Genomic DNA, 15401 nt, shown 5'->3' on the forward strand with positions numbered 1-15401 from the left:
CATCTCACTCATCCATTCTTATCAACCTATCTTACTTCAATTTTTTCACTTCTTCATTATCGCTCTCCATCTTGCTCCCCCACCCCACCCATGTTTCTGAGCAACTGCCACATTCCTCAGGCAGTCCCTTTACAATCTGTACCTCCCCCACCTCCCCCACTCTCATAGTGTAAATCTCTTCTGATTTTCTTTGCTCTTAGCTGTGACGAAGGTCATTTCGACTCGAAACATCGGCTCTATTCTCCCTCCACAGATGCTGTCAAACCTGCTGAGATTTTCCAGCATTTTCTGTTTTTGTTTCAGATTCCAGCATCCGCGGTATTTTACTTTTATCTTAATGACTAGTTTGAATTGGTTCTGTTACTCATCACATCAGCCTCCACTGTGAAAAGTCACCCACTGAAACATTTAGGCGGCACGGTAGCACAGTGGTTAGCACTGCTGCTTCACAGCTCCAGGGACCTGGGTTCGAATCCCGGCTCGGGTCACTGTCTGTGTGGAGTTTGCACATTCTCCCTGTGTCTGCGTGGGTTTCCTCCGGGTGCTCCGGTTTCCTCCCACAGTCCAAAGATGTGCAAGTTAGGTTGATTGGCCATTCTAAATTGCCCCTTAGTGTCCCGGGATGCATAGGCTAGAGGGGTTAGTGGGTAAAATACGGAGGGATATGTGGATAGGGCCTGAGTGGGATTGTGGTTGGTGCAGACTCGATGGGCCGAATGGCCTCTTTCTGCACTGTAGGATTCTATGATCTATGATTTGCACATATTAGTTCTTAGCTAATTAGTTCCCAGCTCTTTACAGATAGTTACAGAGAATCCAACAATGACTTTATTGAATACAAAGGATGCTGCAAAAAGAAGTGAGACTGGAAGGGTAGAGAGGGCTGTGAGTAGTGAGGGAAACAAGGAAGTAGGTGGAGATCGTCTTGGAGCACAGGCTCCAGATTCGGGAGTAAAGAGTCCACATAAAATGGCAACTTGAGGGGTGGTGATGAAGAAGTTAAAAGAGGACAAGGTCAGTAAATTCAGAGGAGAAAGGGCAAGATGAGCTGATGAATATGATGAGTAAACCACTCAGTGCAGAACCCGAGGGGGGAAAAAGAGGAAGATATCTGTTAGAAATTTATAAGCAGGTAATGGTTTAGATTGAAAAGGATAGGCAAGGGGGTCGGGGGGGGCGTGAAACAAAATGAGGTGCACAAAGGAGAAATTGACAGTATGAGAGAGTTTAAAATAACATGGAAAGAGAGGGCCAATATGGAGGAGAGAGTGAGAAAACGCTGGGAAATCTCAGCAGGTCTGGCAGCATCTGCAAGGAGAGAAAAGAGCTGACGTTTCGAGTCCAGATGACCTTTTACAAAGGGTCTCTTTTGGTTTCAGATTCCAGCATCCGCAGTAATTTGCTTTTATTAAGGAGGGGAGAGAATGTACAGGAGCCAACACGGGTTGCTCCAGATGTACAGCAGAGGTGAGTAGTGGCCTAATATTTATGCTTATTAAATAAACACTTGAGCACAGAGGGATTACAAATATTGTTTTAAGTTACCCAAGTGACTACATGCTCACACTCTGGCTGGAATTCTCTGGCCATTCACACCCGATCATGGCTACCAGCAAGAAAGGAGAATTTGGCACTCAGCCAAATCTTCATTAACTGCAGCGTGACCAGATAATCCCAGCTGCGGGCGAGGTAGGAGAATCCAGCCCATTGTTTCTATATTCATACTTGAGCTACTGATCATGTGGACATGAAAGTGGTTAGCACTGCTGCCTCACAGCACCAGGGACCCGGGTTCAATTCCGGCCTCAGGTGACTGTCTGTGTGGAGTTTGCATGTTCTCCCCGTGTCTGCATGGGTTTTCTCCGGGTGCTCCGGTGTTTCCTCCCACAGTCGAAAGGTGTGCTGGTTAGGTTGATTGGCCATGCTAAATTGCGCCTTAGTGTCAGGGGGATTAGCAGGGTAAATACCTGGAGTTACAGGGATAGGGCCTGGGTGGGATTGTTGTCGTCGGTACAGGCTTGATGGGCTGAATAGTCTCCTTCTGCACTGTAGGGATTCTATGATGTGATTTTATGAAACCAGAAAACTGTGCCAACACCAAGGCAGGAACAGTATTTTTTATATTTGCTTCACAGCACAATTTCCACTGGTTCCCATGTGTTTATTGAGCTTCAGCAATGTTTCAAATAAATAAGGTCCTAAGGTTTTCTCAAAGTGAGTTGCAGTGATCTTGCACCCTCAGAAAAATAATAGTATCTAAAGCAGGGACTCTCAACAGTTTGGTATCTGAGGCCTTCCTCCCATGTTATAAAAATTACACAGACCCCTTGTACACAGTACCTTTTTGTATCAAAACTAATTGTACAACTAAATATATATCTATTATTATCATTGCTCTACTCATTTAATGTGGAACTTGTTGCTGGTGCTAAACAATAATCCTGTCATGACAATGGTAATTGCGGCCAAGAGATTGGGTTCCTTAACATTGCCAGTGCCTCGGAAGCCTTGAAATGAGATAATGACAGCCAGAGCACTTCCAGCCACCACTGGCATAGCCCACCCTGACTGATGGGGTGCTAGTGTGGGCATTCCAAGCACTTCCCAAAAACACACTCAAAGGGCGGATTGTGATGTGAATCTATCTCTATTTGCTACTTTGGTACAGTATGTAACATCTTGCACTGTGCAGATCCATTCATTCTCATAATCACCCCCTGCTGCATTCAGCTGAATGAGGGACTGTATTCCTGCTCCCCCCCCACCCTGCCACCTATACCAACCCAAACCAGAGCTATTTAAAGGAATAGCCATTCAACTTGCAGACAAGATGCTTTTGGCTTCCATTTGCAAGTATAGTGTTTGTGTAAATGATGTGTTGTGTTCCTGGAGGAGCACTGCTCACATTTTGGACCTTCAAGAGAATGTTGCTGGACCCTGACAAGGAGGTCAGAGGAGTTTTCTGCCCTCTCAGAGAAAGCCTACTTCAGTAACGGGGGCGATAGTCCCTCTTGGGCTGCATCACGATGAAGAAATGGAACATCAGTACCAGAGAGGGGAAGAAATGCTCAGCGGAAGGAGAGCTCTCAAAAATAGGCCCTATCTGTAGCACTTAGAATCCCTACAGTACAGAAAGAGGCCATTCGGCCCATCGAGTCTGCACCGACCACAATCCCACCCAGGCCCTACGCCCATATCCCTACATATTTCCCCACTAATCCCTCTAACCTACGCATCTCAGGACACTAAGGGCAATTTTAGCATGGGGGCCAATCAACCTAACCCGCACATCTTTGGACTGTGGGAGGAAACCGGAGCACCCGGAGGAAACCCACACAGACACGAGGAGAATGTGCAAACTCCACACAGACAGTGACGCAAGCCGGGGATCGAACCCAGGTCTCTGGAGCTGTGAAGCAGCAGTGCTAACCACTGTGCTACCGTGCCGTAGTTCTCCTATCTCCACCTCAGCCTGGAAAAGTGTGTGAGGCACCTGAATTTCACCAAGGGTACAGTGATTGAACTGTGTCCCCTCTCGACTACAGTTGCACAGCAATGTAAGAATGGTACGGCTAGTGGTTGTGAAGCTCATCAACACCCTCAATTTTTACACCAGTGGATCCTTCTAGACGGGAGTAGGTGAGATTTAAAGTTTAAACTTTATTTATTAGTGTCATAAGTAGGCTTACATTTACACTGCAGTGAAGTTACTGTGAAAATCCCCCAGTCGACACACTCCGGGTACACTGAGGGAGAATTTAGCATGACAAATCCACCTAACCAGCATGTCTTTCAGACTGTGAGAGGAAACCGGAGCACCCGGAAGAAATTCACACAGACAAGGGGAGAATGTGTAGACTCCGCACAGACAGTGACCCAAGCTGGGAATTGAACCCGGGTCCCTGGGTTCAGCAACAACTCACGGTTCACTGACCATCGCTGCATCAGGGAGGTCATAAAGGCCCTGTACAGGAGAGGGGACTTCATCATCTTCTCACTGAGCAGAGAAGCAGGACGAACAAAAGATTTACCAGGCTGGCTTTCCAATGGTGCAGAGTTCATTGACTGTGCACATATAGTGCTGAATCTTACCAACTTAAAACATTTTCCAATGGTGGGTTCCACACCTGCTCACTTCTGCAGTTATCCTCTGGTACAATCTTATGGCAGGTAGCCACTTAAGAGGCTACCTTCATGCTCACCATCCAAATGAGAATGATAAGCGGGATCCCAAGACAGGGGCCTGCAACACTGCAGCTCCATTGGATGGGCACTACAGAGACAGAAAAGGTTTGTTTATGGCTGTGTGGTCTCTTTATTGGGCCAGTGTGAGGAGGCTCCAGATGGTGTTCCAGCTTGCCGCAGGAGGTTGGGGCGGAAAGCAAGAGATCCATGTTCACACCATCTCCAACGTCTTACACTTCATGCCTGAGGTCAGGATGAGAGATGGGTGGGATTTGAGAAGAGCCATAAAGCAGGAACATATCATAGAACCATAGAAAATTACAGCTCAGAAACAGGCCTTTTGGCCCTTCTTGTCTGTGCCGAACGATTTTATGCCTAGTCCCACTGACCTGCACTTGGACCATATCCCTCCACACCCCTCTCATCCATGAACCCATCCAAGTTTTTCTTAAGTTTACCACTTTATCCAGCAGCTCATTCCACACTCCCACCACACTCTGCGTGAAGAAGCCCCCCTAATATTCCCTTTAAACTTTTCTCCTTTCACCCTTAACCCATGTCCTCTGGTTTTTTTCTCCCCTAGCCTCAGTGGATCACCCTGGATTTGGATGCAATGGTCTGAGCTACAACCAGCCCCATGATGGGCAGCAGTAACTCCTCCATTAGCCCAAGTGATCCAGGTGTGCCAATCACATTGCTGCTGTTCTTTTCCCAGTGGTTGTTGGCTACTTTATCCTCCAAGAGATAGGCAGGAATTTCAGAATGTGTTGCCATGTGTTTGGGTGATGTGCCTGCCATAGCTGTATTGTTGAAACAATGTGGAAGGCACAAGAGGTAGGCATGAGGCTGGCATTATTGCAAGTTATGTAAGGGTGAGGAAGGCTATCTCAATTACTTTAGTACACTCTAAAATAACTGTTTAATCTATCCTGCTGGGGCACTTCCAAGAGGCTCTCCCACTTCACTTGCTGATAAATACATGACACTACTTCTTCATAATTCTGTACAAAAGTATTAAAAATAATCATTTGTGTTCAGTAGGCAATGTCACATGGCAAAAAGTCAAAGAACAAGAACATGCAATCTCACTCATTCAGATCTCCAAACTCTTCTGTAAGCATTGAAAACAAGACAATGAGAATCCTGGAAATGTGTGACACCATTTCACACAGAATTATCACTCCAGCAACCTGGGGAAGGTGGTACTAACTGCCAATGCTGTCACCCTCAGTGCCATAAAAACGTACCATCCTCAGTCAGGGAGGCAAGGGAACACACTATACATCTTCCCTTTTGTTCCTTGTTCAATTTGGGTACCAGCTTCTCACCTTCATAAAGCCACACTTGTTCAGCTAACCCATCACAATATTCTCTCCAACTCAGCATTTTACATGATGGCTACCAGCTCCTCTTACAGTAATTAGTTACATTCACAATCCTAAAATCTCTTCACCCGCTTTGAACTCCCAAGTTATTTACTTCACCTCTCCCATATCACTTGGCATTCACTCCTTAACTACCCTCATTCACTCTACCCTCTTGCAGGAAGATAACTGCCAAAGATAACTGCCAAACTGCTAGCGAGGAGAGGAATAGGGAGAGAGAGCAGTTGAACACGTGGCTACAGGAATGGTGCAGGAGGGAAGGATTCAGATACCTGGATAATTGGGGCTCATCTGGGGTAGGTGGGACCTCTACAAACGGGATGGTCTTCACCTGGACCAGAGGGGTACCAATATCCTGGGGGGGAAATTTGCTAATGCTCTTCGGGAGGGTTTAAACTAATTCAGCAGGGGGATGGGAACCTGGATTGTTGCTCCAGTATACAGGAGGATGTGAGTAGTGAGGTCATGAATAAGGTTTCAAGGTCGCAGGAGTGTACCGGCAGGCAGGAAGGTGTTTTGAAGTGTGTCTACTACAACGCCAGGAGCATCTGGAATAAGGTGGGTGAACTTGCAGCATGGGTTGGTACCTGGGACTTCGATGTTGTAGCCATTTCGGAGGCATGGATAGAGCAGGGACAGGAATGGTTGTTGCAGGTTCCGTGGTTTAGATGTTTCAGTAAGATCAGGGAAGGTGGTAAAAGAGGGGGAGGTGTGGCATTGTTAGTAAAGGACAGCATTATGGTGGCAAAAAGGACGTTTGATGAGGATTCGTCTACTGAGGTAGTTTGGGCTGAGGTTAGAAACAGGAAAGGAGAGGTCACCCTGTTGGGAGTTTTCTATAGGTCTCCGAAAAGTTCCAGAGATGTAGAGGAAAGGATTGCAAAGATGATTCTGGATAGGAGCGGAAGTAACAGGGTAGTTGTTATGGGGGACTTTAACTTTACAAACATTGACTGGAAACGCTATAGTCCGAGTACTTTAGAGGGGTCAGTTTTTGTCCAATGTGTGCAGGAGGGTTTCCTGACACAGTATGTAGATAGGCCAACAAGAGGCGAGGCCACATTGGATTTGGTACTGGGTAATGAACCAGGCCAGGTGTTAGATTTGGAGGTAGGTGAGCACTTTGGTGATAGTGACCACAATTCGGTTACGTTTACTTTAGCGATGGAAAAAGATAGGTATATACCTCAGGGCAAGAGTTATAGCTGGGGGAAAGGAAATTATGATGCGATTAGGCGAGATTTAGGATGCATAGGATGGGGAAGAAATCTGCAGGGGATGGGCACAATTGAAATGTGGAGCTTGTTCAAGGAACAACTACTGCGTGTCCTTGAGAAGTATGTACCTGTCAGACAGGGAGAGAGTGGTCGAGCGAGGGAACCGTGGTTTACGAAAGAAGTTGAATCTCTTGTGAAGAGGAAGAAGGAGACTTATGTAAAGATGAGACGTGAAGGCTCAGTTAGGGCACTTGAGAATTACAAGTCAGCCACGACCTAAAGAGAGAGTTAAGAAGAGCCAGGAGGGGACATGAGAAGTCTTTGGCAGGTAGGATCAAGGAAAACCCTAAAGCTTTCTATAGGTATGTCAGGAATGAAAGAATGACTAGGGTAAGATTAGGGCCAGTCAAGGACAGTAGTGGGAAGTTGTGCGTGGAGTCCGAAGAGATAGGAGAGGCGCTAAATGAATATTTTTCATCAGTATTCACGCAGGAAAAGACAATGTTGTCGAAGAGAATACTGAGATACAGGCTATTAGACTAGACGGAATTGAGGTTCATAAAGAGGAGGTGTTAGCAATTCTGGAAAGTGTGAAAATAGATAAGTCCCCTGGGCCAGATGGGATTTATCCTAGGATTCTCTGGGAAGCTAGGGAGGAGATTGCAGAGCCTTTGGCTTTGATCTTTATGTCATCATTGTCTACAGGAATAGTGCCAGAAGACTGGAGGATAGCAAACGTTGTCCCCATGTTCAAGAAGGGGAGCAGAGACAGCCCTGGTAATTATAGACCAGTGAGCCTTACTTCTGTTGTGGGCAAAGTTTTGGAAAGGATTATAAGAGATAGGATTTATTATCATCTAGAAAGGAACAATTTGATTAGGGATAGTCAATTGGGTTTTGTGAAGGGTAGGTCGTGCCTCACAAACCTTATTGAGTTCTTTGAGAAGGTGACCAAAGAGGTGGATGAGGGTAAAGCAGTTGATGTGGTGTATATGGATTTCAGTAAAGCGTTTGATAAGGTTCCCTACGGTAGGCTATTGCAGAAAATACGGAGGCATGGGATTGAGGGTGATTTTGCGGTTTGGATCAGAAATTGGCTAGCTGTAAGAACAGTAAGAGTTTTAACAACACCAGGTTAAAGTCCAACAGGTTTATTTGGTAGCAAATGCTACCAAATAAACCTGTTGGACTTTAACCTGGTGTTGTTAAAACTCTTACTGTGTTTACCCCAGTCTAACGCCGGCATCTCCACATCATAGCTGTAAGAAGACAGAGGGTGGTGGTTGATGGGAAATATTCATCCTGGAGTTCAGTTCCTCGTGGTGTACCACAAGGATCTGTTTTGGGGTCACTGCTGTTTGTCATTTTTATAAATGACCTGGATGAGGGTGTAGAAGGATGGGTTAGTAAATTTGCGGATGACACTAAAGTCGGTGGAGTTGTGGACAGTGCGGAAGGATGTTGCAGGTTACAGAGGGACATAGATAAGCTGCAGAGCTGGGCTGAGGGGGCAAATGGAGTTTAATGCGAAAAAGTGTGAGGTGATTCACTTTGGAAGGAGTAACAGCAATACAGAGTACTGGGCTAATGGTAAGATACTTGGTAGTGTGGATGAGCAGAGAGATCTCAGTGTCCATGTGCATAGATCCCTGAAAGTTGGCACCCAGGTTGATAGGGTTGTTAAGAAGGCATACAGTGTGTTAGCTTTTATTGGTAGAGGGATTGAGTTTCGCAGCCATGATGTCAAGTTGCAGCTGTACAAAACTCTGGTACGGCCGCACTTGGAGTATTGCGTACAGTTCTGGTCGCCGCATTATAGGAAGAATGTGGAAGCATTGGAAAGGGTGCAGAGGAGATTTACCAGGATGTTGCCTGGTATGGTGGGATGGTCTTATGAGGAAAGGTTGAGTGACTTGAGGCTGTTTTCGTTAGAGAGAAGCTTAAGAGGTGACTTAATAGAGGCATACAAGATGATCAGAGGATTAGATAGGGTGGACAGTGTGAGTCTTTTTCCTTGGATGGTGATGGCTAGCACGAGGGGACATAGCTTTAAATTGAGGGGTGATAGATATAGGACAGATGTCAGGAGTAGGTTCTTTACTCAGAGAGTAGTAAGGGCGTGGAATGCCCTGCCTGCAACCGTAGTGGACTCGTCAACATTAAGGGCATTTAAAGGGTCATTGGATAAACATATGGATGATATTGGAATAGTGTAGGTTAGATGGGCTTCAGATTTGTTTCACAGGCCGGCGCAACATCGAGGGCCGAAGGGCCTGTACTGCGCTGTAATGTTCTATGTTCTAAAGGCAGCTGGAGACACATCCCCAAGACAACTAGGAATCACAGCTGCAAAGATATTACTGTGCCTCAGAACAGCAGCACGTACCAGACCTCCAATCACACCTCCTTCCCCTTCCCACATCGCACTATATCAGTGGGAGGCAACATAAGCTATCATAATGCAAAGTGATGTGAAACAAGGGCCTTCTCTGTTCCATGAACATGTTTCGAGTATGAGCAGTCAATGCCTCATGGAATCATACAGCACAGAAGGAGCACATTTGGCCCATCATGTGTGTGCTGGCTTTTTGAAACAGTTATCCAATTAATTATGCTCCTTTTTTCAGCAGTCTGCAAATTCTCCTTTTCAAGTACACACCCAATTCTCTTTTGGGAGTTACTGTTGAAGCTGCTTCCATCACCCTTTCAAACAATGCACTGCAGACTGCAACAACATGCTGCATTCTCATTTCTCCTCTAGTTCTTTTTACAATCATTTTAAATCTGTGCCCTCTGGTTACTGACTCACCTGCCAGAAGAAACAGATTTTCCGTATTTACACAATGAAAACCATTCATACGTTGAACACCTCTACAAAAGCTTCCCTAAACCTTCTCTGCTCTAAGCCAAACAATCCCAGAGTCTTTAGTCTCTACATATTTAACGTTCCTCAACCCTGATATTATTCTGGTCAATCTCCTCTGCACCCCTCTCCAAGTCTACCTTCTCAAAATGTTGCACCCAGAATTGGACACAATATTCCAACTGAGATGAAAACAGTGCCTTATAAAGATTTAGCATAACTGATTTGTTTTTTTGTTTAATTCTCTCCCTTTATTACTTACGATTTTTTTCCACAGCATTATCAATTTGACTGCAACTTTACCCACTTTATAATTTTACCATTTTGTGTATATTGCCTTTTCTCATTCTTTCGCGCAAAGTGCATCGCTGCACCATGACTCTTCATTAAATTTAATGTAACACGAGCCCACCCATTTCACTAGTCTGTTTCTGAATTTTGAGTTCTCTACCTCCAATTCTAGCTCTCATGTGGCTCCTAGAATATGCACATCGGAAACATTATACTTGTATCTGAAAAATGCTGAATCCAAAAGAAAAAACTGTCATTGGTCTTACCCAAAGAGAAGCAAGTGCAGGTCTGAGCAGAATGTTAAAGAAAAACAACATATTAACAATAACTTCCTACCTACAGAAATCTGAATTTCAAAGATATTGAGACTCGTGCTATTTTAGCAGCTCCTCACATCTGCCATACAGCTATACATAAATTAGATAGAATTTTTAGAGAGTAGAAGCGAACCATTTGGTCCATGTTGGTGGATGTGCTCCATCCAAGCCTCCCTCTATTTTACTTCATTTCACCCTATCACCATAACATTCTATTCTTTCCTTTGTGCACTTATTTAGCCTTCCCTTATGCAGCTATGCCAATTGCCACAAGTGTCACAAATTCTACATTCTATTAGTTAAAATATTCTTCTCTATATCTATCTCTTCAAAGTTTTAATCAGGCACATCTCAAAGTTCGCTTTACTAGAAAAGAGTGCAAATTGTTAGTCAGCCTGAACATTGTACAACTTTCATTCAGGTTTCATTCTTGACAATCTTTTCTGCACTTTCTCTGGTGGTTTACTGTCATTTTGTAAAATGGAAGCTGGAACTGTATTCAGTATTGTACATATGGTTTAACCAACCTCTAATAAAACAAGTTATTAAGCATAACTTCTCTGTTTTCCAATTCTATTTTTCTAGCAACAGACCCAAGTGGTTTGTTTGCACTTTACGGATTTTTAACATTTTTAACTTTGATGTTGACCGCTGTTACCCGATGTAGCAATGGTACAACGGTAACAATGCCATTGGTCGTCACTTAGACACATTAAAATAAGACCAGTCATGACTTGGGAGCTTTTCATTGGAAAATTGCTGAAACTAAATCAGATAACTTTTATGAAACACCGGCTTAGCCTAAACATAAATATTAGACCGAATTCTTCAGTCTCATCCTTAGTGGGACCCATTTCAAATGAGAACGGAGAATTTGGCATTCCAGTCAAAACTCCATTCACTTTCAGCAGCACTGGAAAATGCCAGCTGCAAATGAGGATGGAAGATTTTGGCCGTTATGCCCAATTCTGGACATTGTGCTTTAGGAAGCGTGCAAAGGTTTAGAGAGGTTGCAGCAAAGATTTATGAGAGTTGTATCAGGGATGAGGGATTTTATTTATATGGATAGATTGGAGAATCTGGGGTTATTCTTTTTAAAAAAGATTCAGAGGAGATTTGATAGAGGTATTCAAAATCATGGGGTGTCCAGACAGAGCAGATAGAGACAAATTGTTCCCATTGGCAGATGGGACGAGAACCAGAGAGCACCGATTTAATTGGGTGACAAAAGAGCCAACAGCAATGTGGGGGGAAAAAATTTAAGCAGCAAATGGTTAAGACTGTAAATTCACTATTGAGAATATGATGGAGATAGGTTTGATCATAGTTTTGAGAAAGGAACCTGAAAAGATTTTCAGGACTACAAGAAAAGGGCAGAGTAATGGGACTAGCTGATGTGTTTTTACAGTGAGCCAGCATCAATCCAACTAGTTGAATGGCCTCCTCCTTCTGTGGTATAACCTTTTTATGATTCTATAATTTATTTTCACCTTCTCAAAACATTTTAATCATGTTTATAAGACATGACATTCCCATATCAAATCCATGCTGACTGTTCTTGATTAATTTATGCCATAGAAACCTAGAAGGTAGGAGCAGGAGGAGGCCATTTGGCTATTCGAGCCTGCTCTGCCATTCATTACGATCTTGGCTGATCATCCAATTCAATAGCCTAATCTTGCTTTTTCCCCATAACCTTTGATCCCATTCGCCCCAAGTGCCATATCCAGCCACCTCTTGAATACATTCAATGTTTTGGCATTCTAAATGATGATTTATACTATCCTTTAGAATTGCTCAAAATAATTTCCTCACCATTTAGATTTAATGGCCTGGAGTCATTCAATCTAGCCCTTCTCCCTTTTTAATCAATGGCACACATTAGCAGTCCTCCCACCCCATGCCTGTAGCCAAAGAAGATTGGAAAATGATTGTAATAGTCTCTGCAATTCCCTCCCTTGTTCCTCTTAGCAGCCTGGGATACATTTTGTTTGGGTCTAGCAACTTGTCAACTTCCAAAGAGGCTATATCTATTAACATTTCCAGCCTCACCATGTTTATATCATCCAGTACTTTAAACTCCTGCTTAAATACATTGTCTGCATTGTTCCCTTCTTTTATGAAAGGTAATTCACAGGATTCAGTGAGAACCATGCTCACATCTTTCATCTCCACACATAAGTTACCATTTTGTCTCTAATCAGTACTACGCTTTCCTCTTGCTCTTTATGTACCTATTAAACACGTTTGGATTTTCATTGAAATTATTTGCCTATACATGCCAGTATTTTTTCAACATCTTTTGTTTTCCTAATTTCCTTTTTAATTTTATCCGTGCATTTCCTATATTTGTCCGGGCTCTCTGCTATGTTAAGCTCTTGGTTTCTCATGTAAGTTTCTGCTGTTTTGTCTTCTCCTACTCTGTACACTCTTTGACATCCAAGTGAGGTCTAGAAATGGGGCCCTTTTTCTTTGTGGGAACATTTTTGTTCCGAGCCCTTTCCATTTCCTCCTTGAATAGATCCCACTGCTCTGACGCTTACTTAACTTCAAGGAACTTTTTCCACTCTACCTTTGCCAAGATAAACTTGAGCTTAGTAAAGTGGACCTTTCCACAATTTAAAACCATTACTCTTGGTCTTTGTCTTTTTCCATAAATGCATTAAATCTTTTTTTTGATATGCTTATTGAAAATGTTCTTATATTTTACACAGCAAACAAACACAGATACAGATCCACACAGTGCTCATGTGTACATTCCAACGCGACTGGGCACAGGGCTCCCTGTGGCCAGGGGACAAGCCTCTGGTACCCCCGGCACCCACCCTGCCCCAGTCCCGTCTAATTGCACCAGTACTGATGGTAATAATTTAAAAACAAAAAGGCAGAGGAATGCCGCTGGAGAACCAACTGAGCGCCCAAACAGCCCAGGGTATAAATTAGCGAGCAGAGAAAGGAAAGAGAGACAGCGAAGGAGAGAGAAGAAAGAGAGTGAGAGGGAAAAGTTCTTGTGTTGGTCCCCACACCTCGGCAGGGTGGGCGGGTGTATTCAGGTAAAGGGACAGGGCGTGTCCACCAATTGGGGGAGGGTGGTTCTGTGGGAGCACCCTGGGGTCCTTGGGGCCATCAGGTGTCTACTCACTCGGCTCCAGCTGCAGTGTCCCAACATGCGTTATAAATGGTTGCCAGGTTTTATAGAACCTAGCAGTGGACCCATGTAACGTGCACCTCATCTTCTCCAGCTTAATAGTATCTACCACCTCCTTCACCCACTGTGAGTGCGTCGGGGGTGCACCTGATTTCCACCTAAACAGGATTAGTCATATTGCCAGGAGTGTAGTGAAACTTACAAAATCCACTTGGAATTTTGGCAGCAGTGGATTTAAAGGCACGACCCCAAACAGGGCAGCCTGGGGGATGCACTTATGTCCCGATCTCGCATTGCCATAATCATCTCAAATATCGATGTCTAAATATCGATATATAGTGATGGGCAAGCCCAGAACAGAAGTAAAAGGGTGGCGAGAGTTTGCCGGCACCATTCACAAATGGGGCTTGTGCCTGGGTACATTCTAGAGAGTCTAACCCTAGTTAGATACGCTCTGTGAAAGAGTTTACATTGTATCACACCCAGCTTGGCACATATTGAGGAGATAGGCATTAAGTCTAACTGAATTATAATCAGAACCTTCAAAATGTTCTGCCACTGATTACCCTTCCACCTGTACAGCTTTCGTTCCTAAAGCTAAATCGAGAGCTGCCATTCCTAACCTTCCTTCGGGGATGTTTCAGTCGTAGCTGTGATATCATGCTTCCAAGTTTCTATCTGTGTCCCCAGCTCATCTGCTTTATTCATTTGACTTCTTTAATTTTAAATATATACCACTAATCACTGAACAACTGCCGTGTTGTCCATTTTCTAGTCTTTGTTTTGTCTGTCTTCAGTGCTCATAATAATTTTCTTTCATTTCAAGTTTTTCTTCTCTCCCTTCTAAATCTATGCTCAGATTTCCATCCCTCTGCCAAACAAATCTAAAGCCTCTCCAATGGCACAGTCATGCATTCCTTCTTCATCTGCACATTTGTAAGTAATGGGGTGGCCAGCTCCTGGATTTCAGCTTTAATTCGTCTCTGTACAAGTGCTGGACCGTGCACTTATGCAGTTTGAGTTCAGGATGTATGCCTGTGTACCCCTCCCTACCTTTCTGTTTTTACAGTTCCAATCCCCCCCCCCCCCCACCACCCCCATATCACCAACACCTCCTTATTTTTTGCTGGGAGTTCCCACATAGCACAGGACGTGCATTCCACAGGACTGAGATTCCCTTCCATGTCTCTTAATATCATTACACAACTAGCCAAACTTACCAGAAATTATCTGGTATGGACAAAAAAATACTCACCAGCCACTCACCACATGCTCCCTTACTTTCTGGCTCTCAGGTTGAAGACAACTTTGGTCAAAGAAAGAAAGTTGCATAGTGTTTGCTCGCCCGATATACTCATCCTCAGAGCGCCACCTCTGAACAAGATGTGATGGCACAGTGGGCATCCCTTTGGCACAATTCCGAGGCTACCTGGCTCTTCCTCAGTGCTTTGCCCTGCCAGCTGATCGCCTTTCCTTCCCGCTCCTTTTAAAATCCGGCCTCGGCTCTTTGCGCTGTCTACTTGTCTGATAGAAATGTTTAATATCCTGTTTGCTTGGGCATTGAGAAAAATGTTCCTCGAAGAAAACCGCTCAGGGCATTTTTTTAATATTCCAAACAGCAGTGGGAGGAATTTCAATGCCATCCCAGCTGAGTTAAATCCAAGCGCTCTGGATTGAGTAACTTGGTGAATCCCTTCACAACAGAAATTCAGTTTAGTGGTTTTGGAAAGATGTATAAAGATTTTCAATTTTTTTGTAATGATTAATATATTGTATTAGTTACACGTGGCGTGCATTCCGATTCTCGGCTACTCAATGATAAATGTAAGGCTCAGTTTATAGGAAAGATATTGCTTCTTATCATTAATATTACTCTGAGCGCTAATTGTAACACTTGGGTCCTTCAAATCAACAATCCAAAATAAACATCTTTCTCAATCCCGGCTGGAAACTCCCAGTCACTCCAAAGGAGCATTTCTATCAGAGCGAGCAAGT

At 44.0% G+C, this 15401-nt stretch overlaps 2 protein-coding genes across 2 annotated transcripts in view; both read right to left on the minus strand.

Annotated features, from left to right (window-relative positions):
- LOC144495898 (frizzled-6-like) overlaps positions 1 to 15401 on the minus strand; it is a 459271-nt gene that overhangs the window by 391918 nt on the left and 51952 nt on the right. The gene's annotated exons all lie outside the window — the stretch shown is intronic.
- The window catches only part of LOC144495902 (collagen triple helix repeat-containing protein 1-like), a 59501-nt gene that overhangs the window by 43287 nt on the left and 813 nt on the right, over positions 1 to 15401 (minus strand). The gene's annotated exons all lie outside the window — the stretch shown is intronic.

This window comes from Mustelus asterias, chromosome 7, assembly GCF_964213995.1.
Source record: "Mustelus asterias chromosome 7, sMusAst1.hap1.1, whole genome shotgun sequence".
Classification (NCBI taxonomy): Eukaryota; Metazoa; Chordata; class Chondrichthyes; order Carcharhiniformes; family Triakidae; genus Mustelus; species Mustelus asterias.